Source organism: Octopus bimaculoides, chromosome 6 (genome assembly GCF_046866305.1).
Source record: "Octopus bimaculoides isolate indiv1 chromosome 6, ASM4686630v1, whole genome shotgun sequence".
Taxonomy (NCBI): domain Eukaryota; kingdom Metazoa; phylum Mollusca; class Cephalopoda; order Octopoda; family Octopodidae; genus Octopus; species Octopus bimaculoides.
The window spans coordinates 40,699,681-40,712,180 of record NC_142933.1 but is presented as its reverse complement, the minus strand read 5'-3'; the positions used below and the strand labels follow the sequence as shown (position 1 = coordinate 40,712,180).

The window sequence follows — 12,500 nt, the reverse complement described above, 5'->3', positions numbered from 1 at the left end:
TTTAAACCAAAAAGGAAATAATATTCATCATAAATTTTAGTGATGGTGAATTACATACATACATGCATATATACATCCATACATACATACATACATACATACATACATACATACATGCATGCATGCATACACACACACACACACACACACACACAAACACACACATATATATACACATATACACATGTATTTTCAAACACATTTACACTCACGAACAGACATACACATGATATAACTGCCATTCACTCTCTCTTCTGTTCACCCATACTGCCTTGAATGAACAAATATAATGTACAGTAAGTAGTGAGAATATCTAGTACTAGTACCCCCAATATAATGCACCCAGTCACTAGTGTAGCTAGAGTGTGTGCCACAGACCCAAAAGTGCCACCATTTTAAAAGTGTTCCCCAGGGCGGACAGCCCCTATCATCCCTCCCCACCAACCCGCAGCTATGCTAGTGCACCCAGTTCACCCCGTAGAATACTTAACAGCAAGGGGAGGCAATCTAGAGTTGAAAGGTCTGTTTAATCTTGCTGAGGACATACAGTGTCTATAGTGTTGGTGCCATAATAAAATGTGCATGTTACCATTCATAATTAGATGATATACATAAGGTATCCATTCACTGAAAAATAGGGATGAGATACAATCTTGTGACGTGTCCAGGTGAACTGAAACTCCATAAAAGAACTGATTTGGAATGTAATGATCAATTATAACTCATGCCAACAAGGAAAGCAGGTATGTCTGTGTTGATGATAAATGTTGAAGAAGATTATGATGATATTTCTATCTATCTATCTATCTATCTATCTATCTATCTATCTATCTATCTAGCTGTCTGTCTGTCAGTCTATCTATCTGTCTACTATCACTCTGTCTGTCTACCTATTTACCTCTGTGTGTGTGGTTTGTATACACATACATATATATATATATATATATATATGCACACATATATATACACACACACACATATATATACATATATATGCACACACACATATATATACATACACGCATACATATACTTACACATACACATATGCATCCATACATATGAGTGTATGTGTATGTGTGTGTATGTGTATGCATGTGTGCGTTTGCATGAATGCGTATGTATGTTTGTTATGTGCACCAGCTGAAATAAATTATTCAATTATTCGGCGTGTAGAATACTTTGAAATCCGTTTTCATTTCTTTTTGAAAGGAGAAGTTTCTGATTCAAATACGTTTGTTGTTAATGGTGACACATTTTAAAATGTTACTCAATATTTAACTGGTGCAAGTTAAATATGATTTAAAAAAAAATGTGATGGCATTAACAAATGTTTATGTAATTAAAATTTATAATTTCTGTATTTATATTCATGCAAAAATAAACATTAGTTACATTAAAGCATCCAGGTGATGCTAACAGCACCCCCCCACCCCCCAAAAAAAATCTGTTACTTAACATGTAATGTGCACCTTGCTGAAAAGGTTAATGGAATATCAGTGTTGATCAAATTAACTTCAAATGAATGAAATTTGCATTTTTATCATTATATTTTTTAAATGGGCTCTTAAGATGAAATGCATATATATATATATATATATATATATATATATATATATATATATATATATATATATATATATATATATATATATATATATACATATACATATACACACCCTTTTTATATATATATATATATATATATATATATATATATATACATATATATATATACATATCTATCTATCTATCTATCTATCTATCTATATATCTATCTATCTATCTATCTATCTATCTATCTTATCTATCTATCTGTCTATCTATCTATCTGATTTCTGTCTGCTTGTCTGTATGCATGTATGTATGTATGTATGTATATATGTATGGATGGATGTATACACACACATACGCACACACACACACACACACACACACACACACACACACACACACACAGATGTTGAGAAAGCATCTCTTGTATATGTATAGGGATAAAAACACAGAAATATATCAGCAGCAGGCAAAGATTCTTCAGCAGTGACAATGCCATTGCTAGATCCAGTTTTCTTTTTTTTTAGCTTCGTCGGTAGTCCATATATGAATATGTATATATATCACCAATTATATCCTGTTAGATTCTTTCTAAATGCTGATTCATTTACAAACAAACCCTCATAGAAGCAACATGGACTAAAAACTTCTCAAGAAAATATAACATCACAATATTCTCACCAATTTCAATGTCATGATTAGTGAAATGTGTAACTGGTTAACTATCATAGTATTCTAGCCTTCAAAATATATTAAAGATACATAAATTGTGTGCATTTTCCTTCTTTTATTATATAAGGCACAGGAGTGGCTGTGTGGTAAGTAGCTTGCTTACCAACCACATGGTTCCGAGTTCAGTCCCACTGCATGGCACCTTGGGCAAGTGTATATGTATATGTGTGTGTATTTGTGTGTCTATGCTTGTTCCCCCAACATCGCTTGACAACCAATGCTGGTGTGTTTACGTCCCCGTCACTATTTTTTTTCAACATTTGTCTATTTATTAGTGAAGTCTCATATAAAAATATAAAATAATTTTTTGCTTTAATCTTGAAATTAAAGGGTTTTGATTTACTGTCAGGTGACTTTTGGTCAACCCTGTATACATTATACATATTTTTTTGTTTTCTTTTCTTTTACTTATTCCAGTCACTTGACTGTGAGCATGCTGGAGCACCACTTTTAGTCAAACAAATTGACCCCAGGACTTATTCTTTGTAAGCTAGTACTTATTCTAATGATCTCTCTTGAAGAACCGCTAAGTTATGGGGACATAAACACACCAATATTGGTTGTCAAGCGATGGTGGCAGGGTAAACACAGACACACAAATACATATGCACACACACACACTCATACACACACATGTATAAACACGATGGGCTTCTTTCAGTTTTTTTCTACCAAACCCACTCACAAAGCTTTGGTCGGCCCAAGGATATAGTAGATGACATTTGCACAATGTGCCATGCAGTGGGACAGAACCTGGAACCATGTGGTTCAGAAGCAAGCTTCTTACCATACAGCCACTCCCGCACCTATATCATCATCATCATCATCATCATCATCATCATCATCCTCCTCCTCATCATCATCATCCTCATCATCATCATCATCATCATCGTTTAACGTCCTCTTTCCATGCTAGCATGGGTTGGACGATTTGACTGAGGACTGGCGGTATATATGTATGTATGTATGTATGTATGTATATGTATGTACACACACATATATAGAGACTTGCCTATATATATATATATATATATCATCATCATCATCATCATCATCATCATCGTCGTATATATATATATATATATATATATAGCGTAGGCGTAGGAGTGGCTGTGTGGTAAGTAGCTTGCTTACCAAACACATGGTCCCGGGTTCAGTCCCACTGCGTGGCATCTTCGGCAAGTGTCTTCTACTATAGTCTCGGGCCGACCAAAGCCTTGTGAGTGGATTTGGTAGACGAAAACTGAAAGAAGCCCGTCGTATATATGTATATATATATATGTATGTGTGTTTGTCCCCCCAACATCGCTTGACAACCGATGCTGGTGTGTTTATGTCCCCGTAACTTAGCGGTTCGGCAAAAGAAACCGATAGAATAAGTACTAGGCTTCTAAAAAAGAATAAGTCCTGGGGTCGATTTGCTCGACTAAAGGTGGTGCTCCAGCATGACCACAGTCAAAAAGACTGAAACAAGTAAAAGAGTAAAAGAGTATATATATATTTCTTAGGTCCTGTGTTTGTCACTCCCACTACTGCTTGATGACCAGTTATTAATTTGTTTACATCCCTGCGACTTCACACTTTGGCAAAAAAAATCAATGTAAATAAGTTCCAGACTTAAAAAAACATAAACATCAAGGTCGATTTGTCTGACTAAAAAAGTTGTACCTCAGTATTTGCTACATCCAATAATTGAAACAAATAAATGATAAAAGATAGAATATGTGTATATTTGCACTGTTTTCATTTTAGACATATCAATAAATTTCGTTATATTACTGTAGAGAATGTGAATAGCTTGTTAATAAAAATGGAGAAAGGACTTCATAATTGAGCCATCAACCAAGAGAAAATGCTGTTAAGCATATGGAAGAGTGCAAGTTAAATTATTGATGTGCCTCATTCTGGTCGTCTACTGTCAAGCAAGACAACTAAGAACATTCAGCTAATTGGCCAATATTATGAACAACATCCTCAAACATCTTTTATGCATAGTTCATTTTAATTGAATATCAGTCAGTCCAAAAACGTTGGAAGGTGTTTTGAAAGATTTAAATTTATATCAGTTTATCTGTAGACGTGTATGAACATTAACATGAAGATAATTTTGATGGCCACGCTCACTGTGTGCGTATCTGTGTGCATGTATGTATATACATTCATAAATACCAATACATATACACTTAAGTACATATATCACCATCATCATCATTATCATCATCATCATTATCATCATCATCATTTAACATCCATTTTCAAGCTGTCATGGGTTGGACAGTTTGACCAGCTATAGCAAGTCAGAAAGCTGCATCAGGTACCAGTCTCTGATCTGAGTTGGCTTGTACAGCCAGCCACTTTGCAGTGTGTGCTGGAAGCTTTTCATGTGGCACTGGCACAGGGCTCTTGCAGGCCAATCTCCTTCAACAGGGGGAGCAGCCTTAACACTTGAAGAGTTCAATGTTTACTACTAGATGTTAGCCGGCGATTGGTCAAGAAGGTCACGCCGTCACGCCGGGTCCACAATTTGATGTCTGTATTACAGCGATAACAGTTACTTGGAAAATACCACATGATGAACAGGAAATCAACTGTGTGGTGGACAGCAAATTGGTCACATGTAGGAGGGAAAGTAGGAAGGGGCAGTAGGTGTGGGAGTATATATATGTATATATTCCGAGCGGGATCGTTGCCGGTGCCCCTGGGCTGGCTCTTGTGCGGGTGACACATGAGGTTTTTCGAGCGAGATCGTTTCCAGTGCCCCTGGACTGGCTCTTGTGCTGGTGACACATGAAATTTCTTCGAGCGAGGTCGTTGCCGGTGCCCCTGAACTGGCCCTTGTGTGGGGTTCTGGAATTTTCGAGTGGGATCGTTGCTGGTGGCCCTGGGCTGGCTCTTGTGTGGGTGACACATGAGGTTTCTCGACCGAGATGAACGTGGCCTTTGCCAGTACCGCCTGACTGGCCTTCGTGCAGGTGACACGTAAAAGCACCCACTACACTCTCTGAGTGGTTGGCTTTAGGAAGGGCATCCAGCTGTAGAAACACTACCAAATCAGATTGGAGCCTGGTGTAGCCATCTGGTTTCACCAGTCCTCAGTCAAATCGTCCAATCCATGCTAGCATGGAAAGCGGACTTTAAACGACGACGACAATACGTACAGACATATATATATATATATATATATATATATATACCGCCTGACTGGCCTTGTAGGGTTTTCGAGTGAGATCGTTGCTAGTGCCCCTGGACTGGCTCTTGTGCGGGTGGCACATAAAAGACACCATTTCGAGCATGGCTGTTTTCGTGCGGGTGACACGTAAAAGCACCTACTACACTCTCTGAGTGGTTGGCGTTAGGAAGGGCATCCAGCTGTAGAAACTCTGCCAAATTAGATTGGAGCCTGGTGTTGCCATCCGGTTTCACCAGTCCTCAGTCAAATCGTCCAACCCATGCTAGCATGGAAAGCGGACGTTAAACGATGATGATGATGATGATGATTTATATGCCCATATATCTGCATGTATGTGTCTGTACTTATACAAGTGTGTATGTATGCATAGATGTACATTCACACATCCGCATGCAGGCACACACACTTTCACACACACACAGACTCACACACAGACACACACATATGAAGCACACGTGAACACATGTACACACACATGCATACATACACATGCACGCATAGATACTTTTATCTCCATGTTTATATATGCACACGAGAACATGCACATGCACACACAAGTGCATACATAGACATGCACGGGTGCACATGTATATGAACGTACATGTGAGCACATGTACACCAGTGTGCACACATCCATGCATATGCATAGGGTGTGAAGATGCACATATGCACTCATGCATATGTGCATGTGCACACATACTCGTGTGGTTATATACAAGGTGTGAGAGTATGTGGGTAGACAGACATGAAGAAGTATTGGGGACTGGGGATTTGAATACATGTATATGTGTGTGTTTTTGTATATGTATATATATGTGCAGATGTGTCTACTCTAGGCACAAGGCCCGAAATTTTTGAGGAGGGGGGCAGTTGATTAGATCAACTCCAGTACACTGCTGGTACTTAATTTATCAACCCTGAAAGGATGAAAGGCAAAGTCAACCTCAGCGGAATTTGAACTCAGAACGTAATGGCAAATGAAATACTGCTTAGCATTTCGCACAGCATGCTAACGATCATGCCAGCTAGCCACCACACTTACGAATATTAGCATATACTATGTCATAGAAATAAACGATCAATAAAATCTGTTTTAATGGCTAATGTCTGTATGGAAAAGATGTTACTATTCAAACAAGTTATTAATATTGAAAGATGTAAATATCGAATTAAATTGCTAACTTAATACAACCATTATTGTAGTAGAGAAAGGAAAAAAAAAGAAAACGAAGATACTATGCTCAATACGAAAGCAAAACTATGAACGTTACTAGAAGATGAAAATTTCTTTAGCAGTATAAGTCTAACTTAGGGTGCCAAGCTGGCAGGATCATTAGCACACTGGGCGAAATGCTTTGTGTTATTTCATCTGCTGTTATGTTCTGAGTTCAAATTCCACCAAGCTGGACAAAATGCATCGCAATATTTTGTCCATCTTTATGTTCTGAGTTCAAATTCTGCTGAGGTTGATATTACCTTTCATTCTTCTGATAATAGTAATAATAATGATAATGATAATTATAAAAAAATTGGATTTGAACATGTGGGAAAAAATGGCATAATCATAAAACAAAACATGTCCTAGGAAACAACCATATAAAGCTGGTGTGGCATATAAAAATTCAAATGGATAAGCAAATAGAGTATCCATGCTCAGATATTATTTTCATTATAATAATAAACACAAAATTCTGTCTGTCTGTTTGGGGCCCCTATACCTCAGTCTACATTTGCTCAACAAAGACATATTATATCATTTTGGAATCAGGATGATCCTGGAATTGAAAATCTTCCTTTCATTTGGTTCTTGAACATCCAGCACTAGGATCTGATTTAAAAGCATTAGGGCTGCTATTTCTAACAGGTAAAGCTTGGCTGATTCACATAATCTTGGTTGGCATTTGTCAGATGACATCAGAGATCTAGGTGGAGATAAATGACATTTGCTTTGTTAATTTTACATTGAGATAAAAACTGTGGAACAAATTGGCCAACAGCTGGAATTCAACTTGGGACTGGAACAATAGAATGATTGTATCACAGAAGTAATTCTCATCTGTCCTTCATCTCTGATCAAACACCACTGGGACATATAGTCATTATGAATGTATTATAGTCATGCTATTTAGCTCTCTTTAGTTTGGACCACAGGCCCAACTGACCCCCTGCAGGAGCTAACCTAAAAGTTTGCACAGAGTGCAGCTTTTATGCTAGTACTCAATAAAGAGGAAAGAAAGTGTTGCTTAATCAATGTTGCTGCCTGTTGAATACAAGAGTGGTAGACAAAGAATGTGAGAAATTAGAAAAATACCAAGACCTAAAATATAAAATTCAGAGATTTTGTAACTGCTGTAGAGTTTGCATTATCCTAGTTGTAATGGGAACCCTAGGAACAGGTGCAAGACGTTTGAATGTGTTGGATATTGAGATGAATTTCCTGATATCATAGAAAGCCTGTTTGCATAACATAGCAAACACTGTAAGAAAGGTGATATACACCTAAGGTTGCAGGATGCAGCTTGATAACTAGAAATCTAATACAGGTAGAACAACAACGAAATACTGAGTGAACAAAAGGAATAATGATGATGATGATGATGATGATGATGATAAGAATGTGGAAAAGTAGGAGGAGGATAAGAAGTATGAGAGGAATATTTAAATTAATAAGTATGATTTTGATTAAACAGGGTAGTTATGAATTATATGTACTAATATGTGTGCACTTGCTGTTCATGTAATATACAAACATTATAATGACATCTGTGGAGGCACGTGGCTTAGTGGTTAGGGTAAGATTGTGGTTTCAATTCCTGGACTGGGCAATGCATTGAGTTCTTGACCAAAACACTTCATTTCATGTTGCTTCAAGTTGGCAAAACTGAGTTTTCCTGAAATGGACTGTACACCACTCTTTAAGAATTGGTACTTTTCACTTATCCCCTGACACACTTCCATATTTCTTTACCTTTCCTCAAACTGAAATTCATAATTGATTTCACTGTCATTCATGTTCACCATTCTTTGCATTCTCAGATATTCTCATCTCTACCATCTATCAATCTCCATGCACGCTCTTGTGATTCCTATCTCACCAGCCATCCTCGTTCTTTGCTCCTATTTTGTCATTATCCACATTCTTAAACCATGAAGGTATGCTCTCTAACACTTTCCTGCTGAAATACTTATGCATCTCCTGTTGAGCCAGACACCTCTTTCTGTTCTGCCATCATACTTTAGCCTTTCAACATGTGGCTCAAAGCCAACTCCCTCAATACAGCAGAGCCACCTCCCTCAATACAGCACAAAGGTTCTGGTTTTGTGAGTTACCTCACATACATTCACATGCAAAATCCTCCCCTTCCTCCTCCTCCTCCTCCTCTTCCTCCTCCTCCTTGTCTTCTTACTCCACCTCCCTTTCTTCATTATCTTCCTCCTCCTCCAACTTATCATCATCATCATCATCCTCACCATCCTCATCATCATCATCATCATCATATTAATGTCTACTTTGCATAGTTGCAATGGTCACATGGAATTTGATATGCAGAATTTCTACAGCCACATGCCCTTCCTGTCATGTAACCAACCCTCATGTGTGAGTGAGTGAGTGTGTGCACATGTGTGTGTGCGTGTATGTGTGTGTGTGTGTGTGCATGCACATGTGTATACATATATATATATATATATGTATATTAGAAGAGAGCATCAAGAAAAACATGTGGTATCACACCAGAGTATATAATTTATAATTCAAACATAATTGCAGGATAGTTAGAATAATAAGGTATTTAGAAATAATATGTAAAGTCTTTTATAGCTGTTTCTAGAATACCTGAGCTTGTGGAGCATATGTCATTGAGCAAAGATTTTCATGTAACCCAACTATTCCATCTTCAGAGAAAGAATTATGAAGTCTCTCTCTCTCTCACTCTGTAGACACACACACACACACACACATTGTGATTTTTACATGCATGTGAACATGTATGAATGTGCATATTGAAGTGTGCATGTTGGTCTTAAATAGAATTTTTAGGATTGTAAGGAAAGAAAAGAAAATCTACATTTTGCAGCAAATTGTGTCAGGAGATTTTTGGCTAGAATATTTTTATTTATAAGATGAGGAGTTACTAACCATCTACTCAACCATAATTCCCTGTCATACATACCTGAAATATTCTAAACTCATAAATCATTATTATTATCATTATAATCAAATATCACCTGCCTACAGCATCTGCTTTTCCTTGCTGTTGACAGGAACTAAAACAAACTACTGTTGGGATTGCTTTTTTTTTTTCTCCAGCAGCTTCTACCTATTCTCAGTTTTCTGATTAGATTTTTACATAGCTCTTTCTATCTACAAGTTTATTTACCAATTCCAATCTGGATTAAATTCAATTAATAACTCATATCACGTCTTCTTACTATTTACATAATTTGTTTTCATCAGATTTGAAATCTATGCAGTCTTATCACTTGCAAGCCATGTCCATTTCATCAGCCTCACTGCTCTCAATCTGGAGAGACTTACATCACACATACCTCAAGTCATACTCAATTTATTCCTATTTACTTTGTCTTCTTTTTTAACCTTTCACTGCAAACCAGCAGCTGCATGACTTACTACAAATAACAGTCAAATTTACTTCAAACTATGCTCTTGCCCTGCCCTAGGACCTTACAACAGTTACTTGAATATCTTTTTATCTCGTTATTCCTCTCTTACAAATACTTTTCTCTCCACTAATTAACTTAATTAGGTATTAACCTTTAACGTGGTTCCAGGTTGAGCCCCACTGTGTGGAACCTTGGGCAAGTGTCTTCTACTATAGCCCCAGGCTGACCAAAGCCTTGTGAGTGGATTTGATAGACAGAAACTGAAAGAAGCCTATCGTCATCATCATCATCATCATCGTTTAACGTCTGCTTTCCATGCTAGCATGGGTTGGACGATTTGACTGAGGACTGGCTACACCAGGCTCCAATCTGATTTGGCAGAGTTTCTACAGCTGGATGCCCTTCCTAACACCAACCACTCAGAGAGTGTAATATATATATATATATATATATATATATATGTGTGTGTGTGTGTGTGTGTGCGTGTGTGTGTGTGTGTGTGTGAAAAAGTTGAATTGTATTTCATCCTTTACTTTGGAGGGTTCCAAGAAGATGATTTCTAAGGAAGATTCTTCATATTTTGCTGGTAGCTTACTGGTGCAAGTTTTTGCAAATATGAAAACATTACTTGTATATGGTGAGTTATGAGAATTTTATGGAAAGGTATCCCATAGAACTCAGGAAATTTGTTAAAAATGGAGAAGAGAAGATGTTGAAATTTGAAAGGAATTTAATACATATATATGTATATGTTTGTGTGTCTGTATTTGTCTCCCCATCAACTGATATTGGTGTGTTTATGTCCCTGTAACTTAGCAGTTTGGCAGTAGAGTCTGATAGAATAATTACTAGGCTTACAAAGAATAAGTCCTGGGGTTGATTTGTTTGACTAAAAGCAGTGCTCCAGAATGGCTGCAGTCAAGTGACTGAAACAAGTAAAACAATAAAAGAATATATTATGGCAGTGCTCCAGCATGGCCACAGTCAAATGACTGAAACAAGTAAAAGAATAAAAGTATATATATGTGTGTGTGTGTGTGTGTGTGTATGTGTGCATGTACAACTGTTTCCTTACAGTTTCCAGCTTCCAAATTTATTTGTGTGGTTTTTGCATTAGAAATATGTATAGCAACTCACTTTTAGAAAGCAAAGACTTTACCTAGCATAGCTAAGTGTCAGCATGTAGCCTTGTTGTCCAAATATAAATGATGATGTTCAGAGAAAGATAAAATTCAAGAGACTAAAACAAAGAAAAGAAAACTGAATTCTAGTTTTTCTTTCTTTTTGCAAAGGTATTTTACTTTACTCTTTTCCTCTTTTACTCTTTTGTTTCAGTGATTTGACTGCAGCCATGCTGGAGCACCACTTTTAGTCGAGCAAATCGACCCCAGGACTTATTCTTGGGAAGCCTAGTACTTATTCTATCGGTCTCTTTTGCGATGTTGGGGGGTGGAGGGGACAAACACAGACACACAAACATATATACACACACACACATATATATACATACATACGACGGGCTTCTTTCAGTTTCCATCTATCAAATCCACTCACAAGGCTTTGGTTGGCCTGAGGCTATAGTAGAAGACACTTGCCCAAGGTGCCACGCAGTGGGACTGAATCCGGAACAATGTGGTTTGTAAGCAAGCTACTTACCACACAGCTACTCCTATGCCTATATACTTTAATCAAATTCTAGTTATCTGACTGTATTATTGAACATCTGGAACAAACATCCCAAATTTAGACCCATGGTTCGAAAGTAAATTCTTGTATAATTAATTGTTAGTCAAGATAAAATATATTTGTCATTTGCCTGCATCTCATGCTTCTCATTACTATCAACATGAAAATAAGAATAAAAGATAAAAAAAAAAAGAAGTAATGGAAAGGAGAAAAAGGAAGAGATAGTGTATGAAATCTAGTCAACAAAATCTAAATTATGGCATTGCTAACTTTTAAACAAGTAGGAGTTAAAATATTTATCCAAAATAAATTCTAGACAAATTAATAAAAAGAAATACACAATGAAACTTTGTCTACATAGCAATAACAAATAGAATAAACAGAATGGATAAACGTACGGAGATAAGAATGTAAACAATATCCATATATATATATATATATATATACACATATACATGTATATGTCTATGTCTACATACATGTGCGTATATATATGGATACATATATGTATATATGTGTGTGAGTGTATGTGTGTGTGTGTGTGTGTGTGTGTGTGTGTGTGTGTGTATATATATTTATATATATATATATATATATATATATATACACAGAGAGAGAGTTATACATATGTACATATATATATATATATATATATATATATATATATATATATATATATATATATATATATATATATATGTACCTATATATATAT

The 12,500-nt window shown here is 36.5% G+C and overlaps 1 protein-coding gene across 1 annotated transcript in view; it reads right to left on the bottom strand.

The window, feature by feature from the left end:
- Positions 1-12,500, bottom strand: part of LOC106884336 (voltage-dependent T-type calcium channel subunit alpha-1G) — a 1,091,242-nt gene that overhangs the window by 915,126 nt on the left and 163,616 nt on the right. The window lies entirely within an intron of this gene.